The following is a 16,331-nucleotide window of genomic DNA, read 5'->3' on the forward strand; positions in this document are numbered from 1 at the left end:
TGAGGGTGAGGGGGTGGGGCTGACAAAGGACCATTTACACTCAAAATGTTGGCTCTATTCTCTCCCCGCAGTTGCCAGACTTGCTGAGGTTTCCAACATTTTCTGTTTTTGTTTCACGCTTGCCTGAGGTTCTGCCTTGTGATTCCCATTTACAAAAATCAGGCAGCACGTTTGCCAACCCACAGTGTGAGTTTACAATAAAGTCAATTTTGGGACCCTTTGCAGTTGCTTGGGATATCTTTACCTGAAGCCAAATCGAAACTAGTTAAACACTTAATCCCCCAAAACCCGTACATGTGGAGATCATGTGGGATAGGTGAGTGAAATCATGGTGAGCGAAGAACATATATCAATCCAAACATAAAGATGATCCACCCAACTATGGAATTTACCCTTTTCATTCCGAATCCTCCAAATAGATTAAGATTAGTAAAGTTAGGGACCCCGCAAACCCCGGGCATTTTCCCTTCCACTTTTTCCATTAAGATACAAAATTTTGAGATCACAAAGCAACTGACTTAAGAGCAGCCTTTTCCTTGTGCATTAGATATTTGAATGGACCTAGCTCACACTATGTTGATATTTCTCTACACCCTAGCTACGAATGTAACACTACATTCTGCGCTCTCTCATTTCCTCTTCCATGCACGGTATGCTTTGTCTATATACCATGCACGAAACAATATTTTTCACTGTATACTAATACATGTGACCATAATAAATCAAATCAAATCAAAAAGTTATGCAAATCTTGGGAAGTGAAATTCCTGAATTAGGATGTCTGACATAGAAAAATAAGGAAGTACAGCAATGGAAAGGATTCTACAATTCTTCTGTTTTGCTTAGAAAAGTTGATGCCTCTCAATCATCCATTAACCCATCACTGTGCCTGTGCCAGATGAAAAAGAACCATTCACACTAATCCCAATTACCAGATTCTGGTGCACAGCTTTGTAGGTCACAGCACATCAAAGTGCATATGCAAGTTAATGTTTTTAATGCAATGAGGGTTTCTGCTCCTAAACAGCCTTTCAGTGAATGCTAGACTCCTCTGGGATGAATACATTTCTCCTCAACTTCCTTCTAACCCACTGCCCAAATTGGGAGTAATTCTGACAAGATTTTCTGCATAATTTGGGAGGGATGAGGGCAGCAGGATGGCACAGTGGTTAGCATTGCTGCCTCACAGATCCAGGGACCTGGGTTCGATTCCTGGCTTGGGTCACTGTCTGCGTGGAGTTTGCACATTCTTGCTGTATCTGTGTGGGTTTGCTCCAGCTGCCTCCCACAGTCCAAAAGGCATGCTGATTAGGTGCATTGGTTGTGCTAAATTCTCCCTCAGTGTACCTGAACAGGCGCTGGAGTGTGGCAACTAGGGGATTTTCACAGCAACTTCATTGGCAGTGTTAATTGTGACTAACAAATATACTTTATTTTTATTTTCCAGTTTCACCCGCTGCCAGGATCATCCTGTCCCATCAAAAATCAATGCACTTTTGGCTGGCCTACTGAACCTCCTGCATTGGGTCCTGCCACAGCAGAGTGGAAAAACCTCACCCATCATGCGGTGGTATAACTCTGGTAATGGGGAACTGGCAGACTGGTTTTACACTTCTCCACATGCTTATCTCTACTGAAGTCACGAGAGGTGAAAAATCATCATATATTCCCTACAGTGCAGAAGGAGGCCTTTTGGCCTGTAAGATCTGCATTGACTCTCCGACAGAGCATCTTATCCAAGCCCACCTCCCCCGCTCTATCCCCGTAGTCCCAAGTATTTACCTACTAATTCCCTGAACCTACATATCTTAGGACACTAAGGGGCAATTTTACCTAACCTGCAAATCTTTGGACTGTGGGAGGAAACTGGAGCACCCGGAGGAAACCCATGCAGACATGGGGAGAATGTGCAGACTCCACACAGATGGTCACACAAAGTTGGAATTGAATCCCTGGTGTAGTGAGGCAGCAGTGTTGAGCACTGTGCCTTCTGTAAATTGGCTGTCACCCATTTACATCATGCAAATAATTCAAAATTACCCCCTAGCTCCCCAGTATCTCTGAGGACAGTCCATTCCACATTTTCAACACTCTGGGCAGAATTTTCCCTTCCTGCCAGCCATGGGAATCGTAGCAGGTGGGGACAGATCCTGCAAAGGTCTGTTGACCTCAGTTGCGAATTTCCAGCCTTGAGGTATGTTTGGCTGGAAAATTCTGCCCCCTGTGTAAAATAGTTATGCTTCCACTGCCTGCGCATCTCTGCTGCTCTAAGCTGCTGCACTTGCCCACACTACGTCACTTCAAGACTACTTTATTGGCTGTAAATTGCTTTGCAGTGCCTGGAGGGTGCCATATACATGCACGCCTTGTTTTCTGGGATTGATAGGGTGCATTCAAATGACATGTTTGTCAATCTGTTGATGAATTACTTTGTTTTAGCATCTATATTGTTGATAGGCTGATCCAGTCCTGGATAAAACCACAGGATAAAGGTCTCCTAGCCCAAATAAGAAGTGCAAATAAGCTATGGTGAGTCCCCCATCAAGAATGTCAAAACCAAAAATGATTGCTGCTTAGTTGACTGAACCTTTAAACTAATGTCTTACAAAGAGCATGCTCCCACTGAACAAAAGTTATCCTAGAACTGACCCATGGAGTAAACCCTTCTCCAATCCTGGCATCAGCCATTTATCGCAGAATCATACAGTGTAGAAGAGGCTCTTCAGCCCATCAAATCTGCACCAGCACATGAGAAACACCTAACCTACCTAATACCAGTTACCAGCACTTGGCCCATAGCCTTAAATGTTATGGTATGCCAAGTGCTCATCCAGGTACTTTTTAAAGGATGTGAGACATCCCGCCTTTACCACTCTCCCAGCTCATTCCAAACTGTTATCATTCTCTGGGTAAAAAAAGATTTTCCTCACATCTCCCCCCAAACCTTTTGTCCCTCACTTTAAACTTGTGTCCCCTCATGATTGACCCTTCAACTAAGGGGAAACAACTATTCCCTATCCACCCTGTCCTTGCTCCTCATAATCTTGCACACCTCGATCAGATCCTCGATCAGTCTTCTCTGCTCCATCAAAAAACAACACAGGTCTATCCAAGCTCTCTTCATAACTTGAATGTTCCATTCCAGGCAGCATCCTGGTGAATCTCCTCTGCACTCTCTCCAGTACAAACACATCCTTCCTAGAATGTGGCGACCAGAATTGCACACAGTACTCTAACTGTGGCCTCACCAAATTTCTATACAACTCCAACATGACTTCCCTGCTTTTATAATCAGTGCCTCGATTGATAAAGATGAGTGTGCTTTACGCCTTTTTCACAACCCTGCTAATGTGCCCTTCTGCTTTCAGAGACCTAAGGACAAACACACCAAGGTCTCTTTGTTCCTCAGAACTTCCTCATGTCATGACCTTCATTGAATACTTCCTTGTCAAAGTACTCCTTCCAAAATGTATCACCAAACACTTTTCAGGATTAAATTCCACCTGCTATTTATCTCCCCATCTGACCATCCCCTCTATATCTTCCTGCAGCCCAAGACACTCACTCTCACTGTTAACCCCTGGTTATCCCTGAGGTATACCACTGGACACTGGGTTCCAGTCACAAAAGCAGCCTTCTGTCATCACCCTCAGTCTCCTTTAATAAGCCAATTTTGAATCCAATTTATTAAATTACCCTGTATCACACTTACTCTCATTATTCTCCCACTACCAACTCTGTCTGTTCTGCTACAATTCCTCTCATACCTATGTCTGAGTTTTCCCAATAAGCCCCTTTATGAGTCTCATTAAATGCCCTCTGAAGATCCATTTACCATTCCTGTGCTGCATTCTCTTTATCTATTCATTATACTAAACCTGCCAAACACAACTTGTACTGAACAAATTCTGGCCTGCTGCCCTTTCTAAATACCCAATAATTTGATCTCAAATTATGGATTTCAAGAGTTTGCTCACTGCTGAAATTATACTAGTTTGAGAGTTATCTGATTTGTCTCTTCCTGAAAAGGGTGTCACTTATCTACTCTTTAGTCCTAAGGCATCGAATGTATATTTAAGGGGAATGAAAAACTGTGACCAAAGTCTTCACTGTCATGCATGATATATGAGCCAGTTTCTTCTTCATTTGAGTTTTACTCATTTTTCTCCTCAGCGTTTCTATGGATTCCTCTGCCAATTCTTCCATTTTCTCAAATGTTCTCACTCTCTGTCAATGATGTCTTTATTAACCCAACTTTCCATCTCATATCAAACTTAGACTCTCACACTCATTACTATAATTCCGCCTCCATCCACTGTTTTTACCTTCTCTGTAAGGATATTGGTGTTGCTGGGTCAAGGCATAGCTTTTCTTTGGTCCAGGTCTTGCTGTGGTGACCCAAAAAAATTGTATCTCACCCTTCTGCAGCAATCCAGCAGCCATACAATGACTTTGCTCATCTTTCTCTCTCTCTCAAAACATAAGTTTGTGAAGAACTAAATTAGCATTCCAATTGTGACACAATGTAAGTGTAAATAGCCAAGGAGCGCTCCACTGGACAAGTTATCTTCAACCAACAGCACTAATATAGATTGACTGGGCATTTTTCTCCTTGCTGCTTATGGGATCTTGCTGTGCAGAAACCAATGACCCAACTTTACCTGTGAAACAGTGAGTATACTTCGAAAGCAATACCTTAACTATGAAATGCTTTGAGGACCTAAAGGGTGCTCCATAAATGCATTTAGACTTATTTAATTTACAAAATTAATATCTGAGAACACAAGGTGTATGATTTAATATGGAGGAGGCGATGGCCCAGTAGTATTATCGCTAGGCTATTAATCCAGAAAATCAGCTAATGTTTGAATCCCGCCACAGCAGACAGCAGGCAGAATTTGAATTCAATAAAACATCCAGAATTGGGAATCTACTGATGACCATGAAACCAGTGCCGATTGTTGGAAAATCCCATCTGGTTCATTAATGCACCATACAAAGCATTCTTTCTGGTTGTGTCACAGCTTGGTATGGGCTCCTGCTCTGCCCAAGACCGCAAGGAACTACAAAAGGTCATGACTGTAGCCCAATCTATCACGCAAACCAGCCTCCCATCCATTGACTCTGTCAACACTTCCTGCTGCCTTGGCAAAATAGCCAGGATAATTAATGACTCCGTGCACCCCTGACGTTCTCTCTTCCACCTTCTTCCATCAGGAAAAAGATACAGAAGTCTGAGGTCACGACTCAAGAACAGCTTCTTCCCTTCTGCTGTCAGGCTTTTGAATGGACTTACCTTGCATTAAGTTGATCGTTCTCTACATTCTAGCTATGCCTGTAACACTATATTCTGCACCCTCTCTTTTCCTTCGAATGGTATACTTTGTATAGTGCGTAAGAAACAATATTTTTCACTGTATGTTTATACATGTGACAATAATAAATCAAATCAAAAATCAAATAATGTCCTTTGGGGAAGGAAATCTGCTGTCCTTACCTAGTCTGGCCTTCGTGACTCCAGAGCCACAGCAATATCATTGATTCTCAACTGCTTTCCAAGGGCAACTAGAGGTGGGCAATAAATGTTGGCCAGGCAGCAATGCTCATGTCCCGTGAATGAATAAAAAAAATTTCAATGATGTTGAAGTAAAAGGGTGACTTCCTGGCTTAAAATTTGAATGATGCTATAGTTGGCTATTGAAGCATTTCAGAAAAAGTAGTGTGAATATCCCTTAAGAATCATGCCTGTATCATAGACCTACTAATCCAATTGCCCAACACCTACGCGTATGATTTATAACAACACTCAATAATTTCCTATTTTGGCTCGGAGGTACTAAGCCTAGACGGCTGAAATAGCTTAGGAACAGTTCTATCTTTACCACATTGAGAAGTTTGCAGTGTAAAAGTGCACAGTCATGAAAGGCCAATCCTCCCATTCTTCTTCAAAGTTAAGCTCTAATGGAACGTCTGTGGAACGGCACACAGCCCCAGCCATGCTGTCCCTGATTAACGAAAGGTGAAATGGTTAGTCTTAACCTTGCTGTAATACACAGCAATACATCTTCCATAAAATGGACTGCTCTCTGTCTACATGCTGTTCTAATTTCCTAGTAAATGCTGATTATATCATTTTAATGCTTTCATTTTCTTTAGAACTCTATTAGCTAAACCCGAGATAAAAAGAGGATGGCAATAATACTTTCCAAGTCAAATGTACATAAAAGCCACATAAATACACTGAGCATGAGATCCATTACCCTGCGACGGCTCTTAACATTTGGGGGTTTTAAGACTTTTTTCCATGGGCAGGGAGGTGGAAATGATCATTGTTCTATTTTCGAATGGATCTGACTGGAGATAACATGTGGCATTACTAATGGCAGGAAAAGAGCAGACAGGTCAACATGGCTTCCTGCAATCAGATCCTCCAGATAGAACTAAATACTGTTTACTGAATTATTACAATGTGCTTCGCTGCACGTTAATAGCCACTTCATTTACAATTCTGTGAAATAGGAGGACGGGCTTTATGACCATTGAAACTGGCTGTACAACATTCTCTGCTTAAAGGGTTTTCATCGTGAGAAGGTCAAACTTTCCCACTAACACCATGGAGTGCAATTCTCCCAAGACATTTCTAAAGTCTCCGGTAGGCAACTGGGAACTACTCCAGCTGGGTAGGTCAGCCTGATCGCAATCCACATCCACACTTGGACATTATCTTAGAGCTTGGGGCGATTTGCGCCGTCAATGAGATGTGCAGGACGGTTCGTCAGAGCTAGAACCACCCTCAGAATAATGCTGCTGAACGCTTCTCCCTCCCTTCTCACCGGCATAGACCCCCCCACACCCCGCCAATCACTGGCATCAGCCCTACCCTCCCTACCTGCAATCCTCAGCATCAGTGGCACTGTCCCGTGGCAGTTTGGCAGTTCCAACCTGGCAGTGTCCACCTGTCAAGTTGGTACTGCTAGGGTGCCAGGGACAATGCCAGTGCACTGTCCAGCCATGTCTCTGACCACCTAGGGGCTACAATGATCTCCAAGTCCCTCTGGCGTGATCATCACCAGAACTGAACTGTGGCTGTGAGAAGGTTCACATTGAGGAACCATTGCAGTGTAATGTTTGAGTTGTGCCAGTTGCTTGTATAGGTGAAATCCAGCCTCCAGTAAAGGCATGCGTTCAAGCAAAAGAGGTGGCAAAAAAAAAATCCCTTTTAAAAAAATGTACCTCCTGCACTTTCTGGGAAGCACTTCAGAGAAAATAACCCCTTCAACAAAAAATGAGCTCAGACTGAACAGCAACGCTTTTATGGAAGAACTTCAGAGTTAGTGAACCGTGAAGAGCTGTATAAATAAACAATCATACAGAGGCAGCAGCTGTCACTCAAAGGGGTTGTAAAGGTTAATGGGTCATGAAAAGGAATGCAAACAAAGCACATCAAAGTTTTTAAAAGCAACAGAGAAGAGAGTGCAGAGGAGGTTTACCAGGATGCTGCCTGGTATGGAAGGACTGGGTTATGAGGAAAGATTGAGCAAATTGGGGCTCTTTTCCTTTGAAAGACGGTGACTGAGGGGAGATCTAATACAGGTATATAAGATTATGAAGGGTATAGATACAGTAAACAGTGGTAAGCTTTTTCCTACGTTGGAAACGCACATTACGAGGGCCATGGGCTTAGGGTGAGGGGGGGCGAGGTATAATTCAGATGTTAGAGGGAGGTTTTTCACACAGAGGGTAGTGGGGGTATGGAATGCTCTGCCAAGCAAGGTGGTGGAGGCAGGCACGCTGGAGTTGTTTAAGAGTTACTTAGACAGGCACATGAGCAGGATGGAGATGGAGGGATATAGGAGACTGTTTTAAATAAGGTTCAGGAGCCTTGGGACGTCCCTGGGAATGTATAAGGATGTGGATGATACTGAAGTTTTTCTCTTTTAATCCACAGGTGCTTTGGTCCGCCTTGTTATCCAATAAGGGGCATACACGTGATGGGTCGTACAAGGGCTCCTCTTGGTTGTTTCGAGAATAGCCTAGTACTTCACGTCGTTAGTGTATGCTTAAACTGGACCAGATGCTGGGCAACAAGACAGCTCAGTGATTATCACTGTTTGCTGTGCAGACACATGGATTTGGGCCGGTGTCTGTGCGAGTTTTGCGCATTCTCCTCATGCTTGCGTGGGTTTCCATCGGGTGCTCCGGTTTCCTCCCACACCCCAAAGATGTGCTATTAGGCTGATTGGTGCAACAAATTGACCCTAAATTAGTCTTCCCTCAATGTGGAATGCCATAAGCACAGACAAGGGTCATGGGTGGAGGGGGGACTCATAATGTTAAAATGGCGGCGCAGGCTCATTGGGCCTGTTTCCCAGGCTGTTTTGTTCTTTGTTCTATGATTAAAGCTTTTTAAAAGCAACAGAGAGAAGAGTAGTCATGTGACCCCATCCCAGGGGAGACCTCTGATTTGAACCCTTCAGCCAAGCCTAACACCCACCCCCCAGCCTCCAGCTCCCTAGAAAGACTCCCCTCCACACTCTGGCAAAAGATATCTTGCCCTTGGGCACCCTGGAGGTAAGTGGAGAGTGGTACTCATCTTCAAATGAATAGAAATAAGCTTGCATTAGGTTCTTGCCCAATCTAGGCAAAACCTGATTACACCAGGTGGAATGAACTGGGAGCAGTGGAACTTGTGTCTAGCATAAATCCCATTGCAGGATTCTGGCCAAATTCACCAGCCCATCGGAATTTACATCTGGAGCATTTTGGCGGATTGAACCAAGGCAGGACTTACTCAGTTAATGGTAGGGCACTGGGGAGAGTTACAAACTAAGAGATCTAGGGGGACATGTTCATAGCTCCTTGAAAGTGGAGTCACAGGTGGACAGAGTGGTGAAGAAGGCGTTTGGCATGCTTGGTTTCATTGGTCAGAACATTGAATACAGGAGTTGGGATGTCCTATTGAAGTTGTACCAGACATTGGTAAGGCCACACTTGGAATACTGAATGCAGTTCTGGTCACCCTATTATAGAAAGGATACTATTAAACTAGAAAGAGTGCAGAAAAGATTTACTAGGATGCTACCGGGACTTGATGGATTAAGTTGTAAGGAGAGGTTGGATAGACTGGGATTTTTTTTCTCTGGAGTGCAGGAGGCTGAGGGGTGACCTTATAGAGAGCTATAAAATAAGGAAGGGCATCGATCAGCTAGATAGTCAATATTTTTTCCCAAAGGTAGGGGAGTCTAAAACTAGAGGGCATAGGTTTAAAGTGAGAGAAGAGAGATACAAAAATGTCCAGAGGGGCAATTTTTTCACACAGAGGGTGGTGAGTGTCTGGGACAAGCTGCCAGAGGTAGTAGTAGAGGCTGGTACAATTCTATCTTTTAAAAAGCGTTTAGATAGTTACATGGGTACGATGGGTTTCGAGGGATATGGGCCAAATGCAAGCAATTGGGATTAGCTTAGTTGTTTTAAAAAAAAGGGCAGGATGGACAAGTTGGGCCGAAGGGCCTGTTTCCATGCTGTAAACCTCCATGACTCTGTGACTCTATGGCTAATAGGGCCAGAAAAGCATAGGAACATAAGAGCATAAGAACTAAGAGCAGGAGTAGGCCATCTGGCCCCTCGAGCTTGCTACGCCATTCAATAAGATCATAGCTGACCTTTTCATGGACTCAGCTCCATTTACCCGCCCGCTCGCCATCCCCTAATTCCTTTACTGTTCAAAGATCTATCTATCTTTGCCTTAAAAACATTCAATAAGGTGGCCTCAACTACTTCACTGGGTAGGGAATTCCACAAATTCACAACCCTTTGGGCGAAGAAGTTCATCCTCAACTCAGTCTTAAGTCCGCTCCTCCTTACTTTGAGGCTTTGCCCCCTAGTTCTAGTTTCACCTGCCAGTAGAAACAACCTCCCTGCTTCTATTGTATCTATTCCCTTCGGAATTTTACATGTTTCTATAAGTTCCCCCTCATTCTTCTAAATTGAAGTATCCCCATATATCTGAATATTAACACATTTAATAGCGCAAAGTTGGTGCTAGGCAACACAGTTTGAGATTGGACACACTTGATCTTATCCTGTTAAAACACCCATTCTGTGATTTCCAAGACAGCAACTAATTATTTCATAAGATGGATCAGCTTGACCAGCATCCTGTCTCAACCACATTTCTTAACGAGCTACTCCTTTTGTTGATTATGCTTCATGTAAAAATGCATGTGGGTAAATGAATAAGTCTGGTTAAGAATTGATAACCAATACTAACATAAAGATAAATCAAACAAGCTAAAATTTAATTAACTTGTATTTTTCTTAGAAGATCACAGTTGATTGTCAAAAAAACCTTGAACAATGAATGATCCATCTTTAAATTTTGTTTTAGATCCTGAAGGTCTGGAGAAAAAGGTCTTAAACTCCATTAGCAATATAAATTACTGGGTTACATAATCATAGTTAAAGTTAAAATAATGAATTTACATTTCTGTTTGAGGACATCTCAAAACATGCCAAGTTGTCAAAGAGTGTGTGGGTAAAATGCTCATTTCTTCAAATGATCTCTTTGAATTTGCTGAAGGAAACAAGTAGATTAGTTTGGGGAACAGTTGCAGCTTTACTATGTTGTAGACTACACTTCAGCAGATGGAGACATATAGGAGATGGTAGACATTTAGACCTGCGCTCTAAGAGAGCAAATACTAACTTAATCATTCAATGTGTAATGTAGGGTGACTAAATCTCAGTTTGGATCTTGTGAGGGGAACAGCAGAGGGAAGATATTCTCTAGTTAACAACTAGTGGAAGTAATTTGCAGTGGTCCTCATAGAGCCTTGTGGAATTAATCTGCAGTGGTCTTCATAGAGCCTAGTAGGGGAAAGCAGTCAACAGACTTAGCTTGGAAAACTGTGGGAAGGAAGTTGGGTATCTGCCAGTTATGTGTAACAAGGAGTTGATAAATCCCACATTGTAAGTTCTGTAAGGAAAAGGTAGAGGGACGCATGGTGGAAAAATGAAGGGAATTATCCACATATAACGGAATTCCTGGGAGGATGTAAAAAATAAAACGAAGTCCCGAATAAACATACTTGTAAACAATAGTAATAAAGTTGATAATGCATAGTCTTAAAAATTCTTTTTAATATGCAATAAAGTTTGTTTTTGTTTAAAAATGTGAAATCTTGTGGTGTAGTTCTGTCAGTTAATTGCTGGGCGTTGGGATTCCTTCTTTAAATGTTAAGGATCCCTAACAAGATTTTAGCAGTATACTGTTGGAATTAGCATGCTGCAAGATCTATGAGCTGTTGACCTTCTCCTGTCAAAAGATGTGATGGATCTGTCTCAGACAGCAAAGGGGAAACTGTTCAGTATTTTTTCCTGCCGAGCATATGTTGTCCAGGTCACACCATTGTAGAGGAGTGTACTGGGAACACAGGCTTGGTAGCTTCGCGGTTTGATGTTCTCAGTCAGGTTGCTGTTGTTCATCAATGCTGAAAACCTTCACTGTGAATCTTTTTGTTTAAAATATCATTCTTCATTGAGTTGTTCCAGTGAATGATGCCATGAATTTAACAGATGACAGCATGGATAAATTAAACTCAATTACTTCATAAGTTGACAATTCATTTAGATTAAGGAGCAAAAAAAACTAACAATAACTAAACAGATTTTAAACTCCTGAACTACACAATTGAATTCCTTTGGCCAATTTTTCTCTGTCCAATAGCTAGCTTTCTCAATGGGTTAAGACTCTGTAAGTGCTGGCTGTCCTTCAGTGCTTCTCTCAGGAAGCTATTATCCATGTGTGCAAACTAGACTCTGATTGACAACAGATTCCATAGAATCAGACAGAATATCCAGCACAGCAGCAGCTCATTCAGCCCAAATAGTATGTGCTGGTGTTTATACTTCATATAGAACCACAGAAACTTTAAGCAGCAGGCCATTTGGCCCTTCAAGCCTGTTCATTCAATATCCTGATTCCCCCCTTCCCCCCATATTCCTTGATCCCTTTAGCCCAAGCAGCTATCTCTTCTTGAAATCAGCCACTTTAGCCTCAATTACATTCTGTGGTCATGCATTCCACATATTTACCACCCTCTGGGTGAAGAAATTTCTCCTCACCTCAGTTCTAAAAGGGTTTACCCTGTATCCTCAAACTATGACCCTAGTTCTGGACACCCCCACCATTGGGAACATTCTTTCTGAATCTACCCTGTCTAACCCTGTTGGAATTTTATAAGTTTCTAAAAGATCCCCTCTCACACTTCTAAACTCTAGTGAACATAATCATAACTGACTCAGTCTCTCCTTAGATGACAGACCTGCCATCCCGGGAATCAGCCTGATAAACCTTCACTGTACTCTTTTCTACAGCAAGGACATCCTTCCACAGATAAGGACACCAAAACGGACACAATATTCCAATGTAGCCTCATCAACACCCTATGTAATTGCAGCAAAATGTCCCTATCCCTATACTCAAATCCTCTCGCTAGAAAGGGCAACATTCCATTTTCCTTCTTTACTGTCTGCTGTACCTGCACACTTACTTTCAGTGACTGATGCACAAGGATGCCAAGGTCTCGTTGAATATCCATCTCTCTCAATTTACACCCATTCAAGTAATAATCTGTCCTATTATTGCTACCAAAGTGGATAACCTCACATTGATCGATATTATACTGCATCTGCCATGCAGGTGCCCATACACTCAGCCTGTCCAAACCATGCTGAAGCATTTCTGCATCCTCTTCACAGCTCACCCTCCCACCCAACGTTATATCATCTGTGAATGTGGAGATAATACGTTCAGTTCCCTCTTTCAAATCATTAATATATAATGTGAATGATTGGGGTCCTAGCACAGATCCCTGTAGAACCCCATTAGTCATTGACTGCCAGTCAGAAAAAGACCCATTTACGCCAACTCTTTATTTTCTATCTGCTAACCAGCTTTCTACCCATTTCAAGACACTACCTGCAACCCCATGTGCTTTAACTTTACACAGTAGTCTGCTTTGTGAGACCTTGTCGAAAGCCTTCTGAAAGTCTAAATAAACCACATTCACTAGTTCTCCTCGGTCAACTCTACTAGTTACATCCTCAAAAATCCCAATAGATTTGTCAAGCATGATTTCCCTTTTGTAAACCAATGCTGATTTTGTCTGATGATACCACTGCCTTCCAAATGCCGAGTTACGAAATCCTTGATAATGGACTCTAGCAACTTTCCCAGTACTGACGTTAGGCTCACTGGTCTAGAGTTCCCTGTTTTCTCTCTACCTCCCATTTGAATAGCGGGCTTACATTAGCAACATCTAATCTGTAGGCACTATTCCAGAGTCCAAACAATTTTGGGATATAACCACCAATGGATCTACTATTTCCAGGGCCACTTCCATAAATACTCCTGGTTTGAAGATTATCAGGACCTGGAGATTTATCCACCTTCATTCCCCAAAATCATTTCTCTACTAGTGCTGATTTCCTTCAGCTCCTCGGTAAAACATGTTTCTCTCAGCACTTATGATACATTATTCATGTCTTCCTTTGTGTAGATTGAAGCAAAGTACAAATTTAATTCCCCAGCCATTTCTTTGTTCCCCGTTATGAATTCTCACGTTTCTGCCGTAAGGGGCCTACATTTGTTTTTGTCAATCTTTTCCTCTTTACACACCTATAGAAACATTTACAGTCAGTTTTTATGTTCCCTACTAGGCTACTTTCATACTCTATTTTTCCCTACTTAATCAATCGCCCGGTCCTCCTTTGCTAAATTTTAAACTGCTTCTAATACTCAGGCCTATTGCTTTCTCTTGCCAATTTGTATGCTCCTTCCTTAAATCTGATATTTTTTTCTGATTTCCCTTGTAAGCCATAGTTTGACCACAATTCCCTTGTAACTCTTCTGACAAACAGGAATAAACAACTTTTGGAATTCACCTATTCGTTCTTTAACTTCCTGCCATTGCCTGTCCACTGCCTTTCCCAATCCAACGTGGCCAATTCATGCCTCATAACTATCATAGTTACCTTTATTGAGATTCAGGACCCTGGTCTCAGAATCAACTGTATCATTATCCACCCTGACAAAGAACTCTACAATAATATCGTCACTTGTCCCCCAGTGTTCTCTCGCAACTAGATCGCCAACTAATCCTTTCTCATTTCAAAACACCCAGTTCAAGACAGCCTGTTCTCTTGTTGGTTCCTCAAAGAATCTGCTCCCATTCCATATTCACTTCTTCTTAGTCATTGAGTGTATTCCTTTTCCTCCCAGTTGTGCATTGAGGTTCCTTTTGAAAGCATCTGAGGCACTGCAGCCACTTCCTGTGAGACCGACTCCCACTATTCAACTGCAGGAGATATCACGACCAAGTCCAATCCAGTCCTTACCATGTGTTGAGATGTGCTTATTCTTGACAAGATGAACAATCAGATGCAAGGGCATTGTCCAGGTGCTCCCCTCCTGAACTAAGGGGCACGGACGACTATTGGAGTGTCCTCGTCATCTCTGTGGCTCAGTGCGGCTCATTATGTTCATGTTTATTTATTAGTGTCACAAGTCGGCTTACATTAACACCGCAATGAAGTTACTGAAAATCCTCTAGTCACCACACTCTGGCGCCTGATCGGGTACACTGAGAGAGAATTTAGTACAGCCAATGCACCTAACCAGCACATCTTTTGGACTGTGGGAGGAAACTGGACTATCCAGAGACATAGGAGAGCATGGAGACTCCGCACAGACAGTGACCCAGGCCAGGAATCGAACCTTGGCCCCCTTCAGCAGCAACTGGGGATCAAACCTGTAGCTGCTCTGAGTTGTACCCCATAGCCACACTGAGTGGGTGAGCCAGCACTTCACACTCTCACCTGAATAGCAAGTTTGTGAGAACTTGGAATCTTTGAATCTGGCAATTTAGATCAGTGATTCAGGATTAAACGGCAATCAATTTAAGAGAAAAGGCTTAATAGTTAGGCACTGAAAAGAGAAAAGATTACACGCCCAGGCAAATGCTTAATTGGTAATAGTGAAGTAGAATACATCGCTTCTGAAACGATGGAATTTAAAACTAGTTGTAAACCAAAGTCCCACATGAAACCTAAAAGCAGCCACCCTGCCAAGCTGCAGTTGCTGAGTCTGGAATAAAAACCTACTGAAATAATATACAGATGTGACCATTAATAATTAGCAAAGAATAAACTAATCTTTCTTAAAGCTTTTCATAACGGAGCCTTCCAGGAATTTTGGGGGTTGAGCCAGTGTGGGACATGTCCAGTGCTGGACATTCTCAGACTCATCCCCACCCCGCCTCCCCACAGCACAGTCACCTGGTCTGTTTTCATGTCACCATGTTGTTCAGGGACCGTACGGCACACACCCTGAACGTCAAGAGTCAATTGCCGCAATGCTTCGGGGAAAAGCAAATAAACAGTAAGAGTTAAGATTAGATTTGTTCATTAAAATTGAGCTAAAAATGTATATAGGTCAAAGTGGAATGAAGTATCGTCCACAATAAAGGTTTCCCTTCATCTAATTTTTGACAGTAGCAGGGTCAGGTAGACGTGAATCTGTACTCCTGCATGAACCCAGTCAAATCAAATCTGCCTCGCTAGATTTATTACTGGACGCTTTGATGTACTGATCCACATAGGTTCCAGTATACACCATGTAATTACTCTAAGGTAATGCCCACGGTGCTCCAGATCAAACGGTTTTCTGTCAAGTGCTGCAACTCACGTGTATGAGTGCCTTCTATGGTACAGATGTTCTATCTCCCTTCTGCTTTTGCTGTTGAGAAAGCTATTACGTACTCCAATCCTGATATATATATACACACACATATATTTCTCTATTTAGTGAATAATGGATATCTGGGATTGATTCCAAGCCAGATGTCGCAGCCAGTGGTTCAACGTACACTGCAACAATGAAACTTATGTAATTTCAGAGCATTTGAACATTGAGTAGCGATCACTGTCTTGATATCACGCTCGTGCATCCAGTGATTTGCCCAACAAATAGGATGGACATGGTGAAGATCTGGTACTTCAGGGACTTCAATGCTGATGACATCGGAGGTAACAGATGCAAGAGGATGTCACTGCTTAAGGACTGATGTGGAGTTGCCAGCGTTGGGCTGGGATGGGCACAGTAAGAAGTCTCACATAGAGTCTCAGGTTTATTTGGAATCACGAGCTTGTGGAGCACTTTCATCTGGTGAGGAAGGCAATGGCCTAGTGGTATTTTCACTAGACTATTAATCCAGAAACTCAGCTGAGGTTCTGGGGATCTGGGTTCGAATCCCACCACGGCAAATGCTGGA

General features: G+C 42.6%; 1 protein-coding gene across 2 annotated transcripts in view; it reads right to left on the minus strand.

Moving 5' to 3' along the window:
- Positions 1–16,331, minus strand: part of gli2a (GLI family zinc finger 2a) — a 405,780-nt gene that overhangs the window by 256,055 nt on the left and 133,394 nt on the right. The window lies entirely within an intron of this gene.

This window comes from Carcharhinus amblyrhynchos, chromosome 11 (assembly GCF_965287045.1).
Source record: "Carcharhinus amblyrhynchos chromosome 11, sCarAmb.v2.hapA, whole genome shotgun sequence".
Lineage (NCBI taxonomy): Eukaryota > Metazoa > Chordata > Chondrichthyes > Carcharhiniformes > Carcharhinidae > Carcharhinus > Carcharhinus amblyrhynchos.